This window comes from Topomyia yanbarensis, chromosome 3 (genome assembly GCF_030247195.1).
Source record: "Topomyia yanbarensis strain Yona2022 chromosome 3, ASM3024719v1, whole genome shotgun sequence".
Taxonomy (NCBI): domain Eukaryota; kingdom Metazoa; phylum Arthropoda; class Insecta; order Diptera; family Culicidae; genus Topomyia; species Topomyia yanbarensis.
In genome coordinates, this window is record NC_080672.1 from 234,681,826 (window position 1) to 234,690,295 (window position 8,470).

General features: G+C 37.1%; 2 long non-coding RNA genes across 3 annotated transcripts; one reads left to right on the forward strand and one right to left on the reverse strand.

Moving 5' to 3' along the window:
• Positions 1-3,704: 3,704 nt before the first annotated feature.
• LOC131692268 (uncharacterized) lies at positions 3,705-5,131 on the forward strand. Of its 2 annotated transcripts, XR_009305943.1 has the most exons (5): positions 3,705-4,155; positions 4,228-4,431; positions 4,491-4,666; positions 4,724-4,792; positions 4,853-5,131. It is a non-coding gene; the product is annotated as an uncharacterized LOC131692268 (long non-coding RNA). The 2 variants fall into 2 exon arrangements; XR_009305942.1 differs by having other exon boundaries at positions 3,710-4,431.
• Positions 5,132-7,116: 1,985 nt separating this feature from the next.
• On the reverse strand, positions 7,117-7,753 carry LOC131692269 (uncharacterized). The gene is made up of 3 exons (XR_009305945.1): positions 7,581-7,753; positions 7,456-7,524; positions 7,117-7,395 (listed from the first exon to the last, which is right to left on the reverse strand). It is a non-coding gene; the product is annotated as an uncharacterized LOC131692269 (long non-coding RNA).
• Positions 7,754-8,470: the final 717 nt, after the last annotated feature.

The window sequence follows — 8,470 nt, forward strand, 5'->3', positions numbered from 1 at the left end:
ACCCCAACTGCTATCAAAATGTATGAACTAACAGCGGTTGGGGTTAGAACCTGACTCAGTTTTAAGTTCAAGCGAAATCGCCATTAGACAAGCTATACACCAGGTAAAGGTCACGCGGGTGACGGATAAAACAAACGAAGGATCAATTCACCTACCAGCTCATCAGGAGCCAACTGGTGAAGTGTTTCGTTTTTTACTTTTCGTATCGATTGTTTTTATTATTGTATTTGATTCTTTTTAATTTTTTTTAATTTTGATTTAAGTTAAATAGTGCGGTCAAGCGTGTTGCTCCCGCAACAACATGGAACAAACAGAAGGATCACCCTCCGAAGACGAATCTTATGGGTAAGAGGAACGTGTATCTGATTCGGAGACAGATGATGTTATGGACGATCCACTTCCCCCACTTTTCCCCAATGTCTCACAGCCCCCCCCCCCCCCGAGTCAAGGTTTACCAGGATTGATCCGCTGGTCCTTGGGTGGTATACTTTCGGCCCAAAAATAAACCGTTAAACAGCATAACTGTTGCACGGGAGCTGACAAAACGTCACTCGGCCGTAACCGAAATTAAAAAGGTACAGTCAGATAAACTGCGCGTAGTCGTTACTGACTTGAAACAGGCCAATGATATCCTTAGTAATAGCCTATTTACGATGGAGTATCGCGTCTACATTCCTTCTCGTGATGTGGAGATCGACGGTGTGGTAAATGATGCGGGTCTAACTGTCGATGATCTGATGAATGATGGGGTTGGCCGCTTTAATGACCCTAACCTTCAATCAGTTAAGATTTTGGAACGCAAGCAATTGCACTCAAAGTCCATCGAAGATGGGAATTACTATCCATCACACTCGTTTCGCATAACCTTCGCTGGATCTGCACTTCCGAGCTACGTTGAAGTGGGAGGAGTTCGTCTATCTGTGCGTCTGTTTGTACCGCGGGTCATGAATTGCAAGCACACAAGTAGGTCACACGGCCACCTACTGTAGCAACAAGCAACGGTGCGGTAAATGTGGAAACGGCCATGCGGATGATACTTGCAGTAGGCCCGCTGAGAAGTGTGTAATTTTTCGTTTGATATTGAGAGTTAGATGTACGCCAGAAAATAAGCAATCAAATGAAAATTCAATTTTTTCAGATTTCCTAATGGAAAGCGCTGAATATCTAATCTATAAAACTGTATATTACACGACATTTGCCATTACATTTCAATCTCAATGCCCCGGCATTTTGACTCCGACGTGTACTGCATATTCAAAAGCTAATTTTCAAAATCTTTCAGACGAAAGGACAAAGTAAATATCACCTGTATTGACGAAATACACAAGAAATAAATTGTCTTCGTTTGGAGTGAATCTCAAAAATATTTAATTGGTATTTTTGCACTGTTAATATTCATGCCAACTGGACACGAGTGCGTCACCGAGAACTTATCCAAAGCGCATATTTAAAAAAAGGGATTTAAAAATAATTTTTGTTTCGAAAATGGTAAGTGAAGCTAATCAATCATGTGAAAAAAAATCCCCCAGAGGCGAGATTGGAACTCGCAACCTTTGAGACTCCGACCCAATGTACTAACCCTTATGCTATCTCTGGGTATGGTGACATCCCAGAAATATATATAGGGTGTTTAATTAGGCATAAATTTTCATATATCGCTTAGAGAGATTTATTTTTCGGCGGTGATGGCCTCGGGTGTTATGAGCCTATACACTTGAGTTTTTTGATATTGTAGAATTTCAATCAACAAATAAATTACTTTGATTTTAAGTGATTATTCACGTAAATGAATAAATTTCACCTATCGATATATATCACGTGGTTCCTGTAAACCACATCTGACGTACTGTAGAACCTATGTGATTTACACATAACCCTTAAGTGATGCGACGATGAATCGTGAAGAAGTGAAACCAATTCCAATCTGGTGAATTTTTCAACGTAAGTTTTGCCTTTTGCTCAATTACACGGAGGAAATAGATATTTTTTGAATTTCAGAGGCTTTTACTAGTGTAGACTTGATGGAGCACAAAACATCAGGAGCAGCATCAATATTATAAATTTTAATGTAAAAAGTTCTATATAAGTTAATGTGTTTACAGAGCACCTTCAATTTATGTTAGTAGGTATGTTAAAAACACGTAATATTTACCTTAAAGAAAATATATGCTTTGAAGTACAGCTCATGAAAGAAAGAAGGAAGCATTTCATCATTCATTCAACGAATGTGCGAATCTTGCTACTTCTATATCGATTACCTTCCATATTATTCAGTTTAATGAATATATTCTTGAGGCCATCAATGATAGAACTATGGAAACTGTCTGATACGAGGGAGAGATTTTTCGTGTAATGTGACGAGTTACCGAAACAAATACAGTTGTCCACGTTTCTTCCTTATTCAAGGTTCAAAATATTCCGTTGATTAAAATATTCATGGAATGAATAAAGAATCTACAATAAAGAAAGCCTTGCGATTACTTATATATTTTTGTGAATTATGCCTATCGTCCATTATGCCTAACGTATGTATGTCAAACGTCGCGCACTCATATATATATATATATATATATATATATATATATATATATATATATATATATATATATATATATATATATATATATATATATATATATATATATATATATATATATATATATATATATATATATATATATATATATATATATATATATATATATATATATATATATATATGCGTAAAAAATACCCATTCATGAATTGAATTCATGAAAAATAACATGCATTTCACATTATTGTTTCCTTATAAAAGTATAGGAATCTAGATAGAAATCCTATTCTAAAACTACTTAACAAAATAAATCCGCCAACTGGGTATATTTTTGATGGCTGGATCTTTTGGCTGCTCCAAAAATGCCGAACTGGCGCATATTTTCAACATCCTCAGTAGCCTAAACAGACGTTGATTTCGGAGCATTGCCGAAATGTTCCGTTTCCGCCACGGACTCCGATGCAGGGCGATAATTTGCAGGTTCCACTACGATCCTTAGTTTGCAGGTTAACTCGCTTGTAATAATGCTTAAGGATTTTTCACCCATTATCAAGATCAACATACACATTGACATTACCTCATCGAGTAGTTGTGAAATGGATAAAAAGTACTCATTATAAGGAACAAAAAATAAACAAAATGACAGCTCGAATAACTTCCGAAAATGGGCAATTTGAATACATAAAATGGGTAAAGTTTTTTTTTTACCGTGTATGTGTCAACTGTATAAACCATGTATGCACACACATAAGTTATATGTGCATATTGTTATAGAATGGGGTTTTATGTGCCTAATAGTTATGAAATGTGAATGTAAGATTAATTCTTATAAATACACACATTGGGTTTATGTACCAGCAAATAGTGTCTATATGCCTCCGTTAATTGCAAAAATCTATGTGTAAAATCAATAGGCATAACGTTTACTTTTTTGAGTGTGGGTAATCACCACCAAACTATAGGAAGAATCGATGGTGAAATTTGTATTGCACACAAAAACTTACCACAATCTGACTTTCATTTCGACTTTAGGTCAGAGATCTTGTTCCACTATACTAACACACGATTCCACAATTTCCCACATTCGTTGGATAAATTAAGTGCACTAGACAAACAAAATACAAACGAGAACATGCCAATTGTTCAAAAAAATTAAAGGATTGTGTACAAGAAATGACCACGTTGACATTAAAAATGCGACCATTTGTGAGCCAGCCATATTATTCGTGGATACATCCTGTAATTCCGACTTATTTAGGACTACACATAAAAGGTAACAAATCATATCCTCTACGGAATCTACTACACAATTGCTTTGATTATTTCCCAACAAATCCCGCAAACATCTGTTATGTACAGCACCGCGCAAATAATTGACGTTGGAAAACAAATCGGCAACTTCAGTTGCCAAACACTTATGTGGTTTTTGTTTGAAGCGAAACTGAGTCAGTTCCTAAACCCAACTGCTGTCAAAATGTATGAACTGACAGCGGTTGGGGTTAGAACCTTACTCAGTTTCAGGTTCAATCGAAATCGCCATTAGAAACGATCGAAGCATTTCTCCGTCAATGTCACTTTTTTGACTCAAATTTTTGTAGGTGCTTTCTTCCGTCCAATTGGTCAGTTTATTTTAGTTTTCGATTGAAGGAACTGGTGTAGTTTTATGCACTGAAATTGCACTTTTCTTGCAGAAGTGTTGTCAAAACACCGACACCATGTTCCATTGATAGGAACTGCAATAAAAAGCGCAATTCCAGTGCAATTTTGGGGCAGAGATTTGGCACCGAAAATTTTGTCGGTGCGAGCCAGTGCACTCACCAACACAGACCAACACCAATCACGCAAACGTCAAAGCAACGCTCAAAATGGATGAGTAAACAAATCGGTTATCGCAGGTAAACGAATATAACTTTATTTATTTCATCTGAAATACTATTATTTGTTATAATTACAGAAAACGAACCAAAAAAGGAAACCGACGAACAACAGACGAAACCTAGGACGAAATCGTTGCCCGTTATCACTATCAACGGTAAGGATTTCTAGGTTCTGAAAAAGCTCGGTTCCGGTAGCTCCAGTTCAGTGTTTTCGGCCAAACAAATGGGGACGGGCGTTGAATGTGCATTGAAGGTAGGTGTTCGGGAAGGAATAATTTCAAAAAAAATACCTCAAACCCATTGTTTTCAGTTGATGAATCTCGAAGGCGATTCCAGCATAGTGGAAGGCTACTTAAACGAAACGAAACTGTTATGACTAGTGAGTATTTATAGAAGAAAATCAGTTCCGTGTAATCTAATCGAAGCGATAAACTTTTAGTTGTCATGTTCCGGAGTCTAACCAACTTTACCTGGTTATGGAAAAGGGTAATAGTGATCTGCACAAAATCGTGCAAAGCTACCGCAAGGATATCCCGCTGTACACGCTCATGCAAATTTGGTACCAGATGATACAGTGTGTGCACTACATTCACAAGCACGGTATCATCTATCTGGATCTCAAACCGGCTAACTTGGTAAAAGGTTGCGTGAAGCTGATTGATAAGTAACTATTTATACAAATGAAACTGTACAAAATTATGTTGTAGAACAATCCATCGACCCGAGTCGGAATCAGTTTTGTCATTTAAACAGAAATTCCTTCGAAAGCCCAACGTGCCCTGTATATCATCTGGCCGTTGTCTTCCCTATTGAAATTTTGCTTTCTACCTTCTTTCGACAAAATTCGCATCTGATTCTTGACAACCGAGATCAGCCCCAATAAAGTAAATGCCCGCATAAAAAACATTAGTTGCACTCAGCATTATACACTAACCATTCAAATATTAGTTATCGTAAAGCTTATCGTCGGGGTACCAAAATCATTGTCGTTTTAATAATATATGCAGTATGATAACAATACCGGAAATCCTCCCATAATTATGCAATTTTCAACTAAGTTGTTCCTTATAAAAAAAAGCTACACAACATGAAGCTTTGAGGTATGGAGAGTAGATGTGGAAGTTTTAAGGGGCCATACACTAATTACGTAAGGGAATATGGAGGGAGGGGGAGTTTCAAAATATCTTACGAATTCTTATCTAAGGGGGAGGAAGGGTTTGTCTTTTCTTACGTAATATAAAACAAGTATGAAAAATGAAATCAATAATAAAAATATTATTTTCATAAGAAAAGGGTACTATTTCTTATTTCTGCTTTGAACATATATATTACACAAAACGACCATGATGTACACATATACTGTACATCATGGTCAAGGAATGGCGGACCTCGAATTAAAGTATTTTCCGGCAGGATATGGTTCCTAAATTAGTTATGGAATGGAATGGTCATTCGCCTCTTTGTCGGGTTAGAGAAACCTCTTTAGAAAAATCTCTAACCCTATGTGCGGGGTTGGGAATTGAACCCAGGTGAGCTGCGTACAAGGCAATCGATTTACCAACTACACCATCTCCACCCCTATAGCGCATTAGCTCTACAAACCATATGCCAAATATGAGCTTTTCCAATAACTCTAGCTCCCACACAAGAATTTAGAAGTTTCTATAGTGAAATATATGAAAAATCGAAAATGAAAAAAAATATAATTCAATTAGGGCCCATGCACTAATTACGTAAGGCTTTTTTAGAACTTTTCAACCTTCCCCCCCCCCTGATAAGAGTTCGTAAGATTTTGGTAAACTCCCCCTCCCCCTGCGTAAGATCATACCAAATACAAATATGTTAATACGGCATGCTCTTCCTAACTTGTAAGACATATTGTGACTCTAGTTCCTGAACAGAACAATGTACCATTAAGAGTCAAGAAATTTTTATAACTGCTCCAACACCATCGACAATTAAGTCGCTCCTCACGCTGCCAACAATCAACAAAATTCCATAACTAATTTAGAAATCATATCCTGCCGGAAAATACTTTAATTCGAGGTCCGCCCTTCCTTGACCATGATGTACAGTATATGCTCGTTTTGTGTAGTATACATGTTCAAAGCAGAAATAAGAAATAGTACCCTTTTCTTATGAAAATAATATTTTTATTATTGATTTCATTTTTCATACTTGTTTTAAATTACGTAAGAAAAGACAAACCCTTCCTCCCCCTTAGATAAGAATTCGTAAGATATTTTGAAACTCCCCCTCCCTCCATATTCCCTTACGTAATTAGTGTATGGCCCCTTAAAACTCCCACATCTACTCTCCGTACCTCAAAGCTTCATGTTGTGTAGCTTTTTTTATAAGGAACAACTTAGTTGAAAATTGCATAATTATGGGAGGATTTTCAGTATTGTTATCATACTGCATATATTATTAAAACGACAATTATTGAGGTACTCCGACGATAAGCTTACGATAACTATTACTTGAATGGTTAGTGTATAATGCTTAGTGCAACTAATGTTTTTTATGCGGGCATTTACTTTATTGGGGCTGATCTCGGTTGTCAAGAATCAGTTGCGAATTTTGTCGAATGAAGGTAGAAAGCAAAATTTCAATAGGGAAGACAACGGCCAGATGATATACAGGGCACGTTGGGCTTTCGAAGGAATTTCTGTTTAAATGACAAAACTGATTCCGACTCGGGTCGATGGATTGTTCTACAACATAATTTTGTACAGTTTCATTTGTATAAATAGTTACTTATCAATCAGCTTCACGCAACCTTTTACCAAGTTAGCCGGTTTGAGATCCAGATAGATGATACCGTGCTTGTGAATGTAGTGCACACACTGTATCATCTGGTACCAAATTTGCATGAGAGTGTACAGCGGGATATCCTTGCGGTAGCTTTGCACGATTTTGTGCAGATCACTATTACCCTTTTCCATAACCAGGTAAAGTTGGTTAGACTCCGGAACATGACAACTAAAAGTTTATCGCTTCGATTAGATTACACGGAACTGATTTTCTTCTATAAATATTCACTAGTCATAACAGTTTCGTTTCGTTTAAGTAGCCTTCCACTATGCTGGAATCGCCTTCGAGATTCAACAACTGAAAACAATGGGTTTGAGGTATTTTTTTGAAATTATTCCTTCCCGAACACCTACCTTCAATGCACATTCAACGCCCGTCCCCATTTGTTTGGCCGAAAACACTGAACTGGAGCTACCGGAACCGAGCTTTTTCAGAACCTAGAAATCCTTACCGTTGATAGTGATAACGGGCAACGATTTCGTCCTAGGTTTCGTCTGTTGTTCGTCGGTTTCCTTTTTTGGTTCGTTTTCTGTAATTATAACAAGTAATAGTATTTCAGATGAAATAAATAAAGTTATATTCGTTTATCTGCGATAACCGGTTTGTTTACTCATCCATTTTGAGCGTTGCTTTGACGTTTGCGTGATTGGTGTTGGTCTGTGTTGGTGAGTCTCGCACCGACAAAATTTTCGGTGCCAAATCTCTGCCCCAAAATTGCACTGGAATTGCGCTTTTTATTGCAGTTCCTATCAATGGAACATGGTGTCGGTGTTTTGACAACACTTCTGCAAGAAAAGTGCAATTTCAGTGCAAAAAACTACACCAGTTCCTTCAATCGAAAACTCTAAAATAAACTGATCAATTGGACGGAAGAAAGCACCTACAAAAATTTGAATCAGAAAAGTGACATTGACGGAAAAATGCTTCGATCGTTTCTAATGGCGATTTCGATTGAACCTGAAACTGAGTCAGGTTCTAACCGCAACCGCTGTCAGTTCATACATTTTGACAGCAGTTGGGTTTAGGAACTGACTCAGTTTCGCTTCAAACAAAAACCACAAGTGTTTGGCAACTGAAGTTGCCGATTTGTTTTCCAACGTCAATTATTTGCGCGGTGCTGTACATAACAGATTTTTGCGCGATTTGTTGGGAAATAATCAAAACAATTGTGTAGTAGATTCCGTAGAGGACACGATTTGTTACCTTTTATGTGTAGTCCTAAATAAGTCGGAATTACAGGATG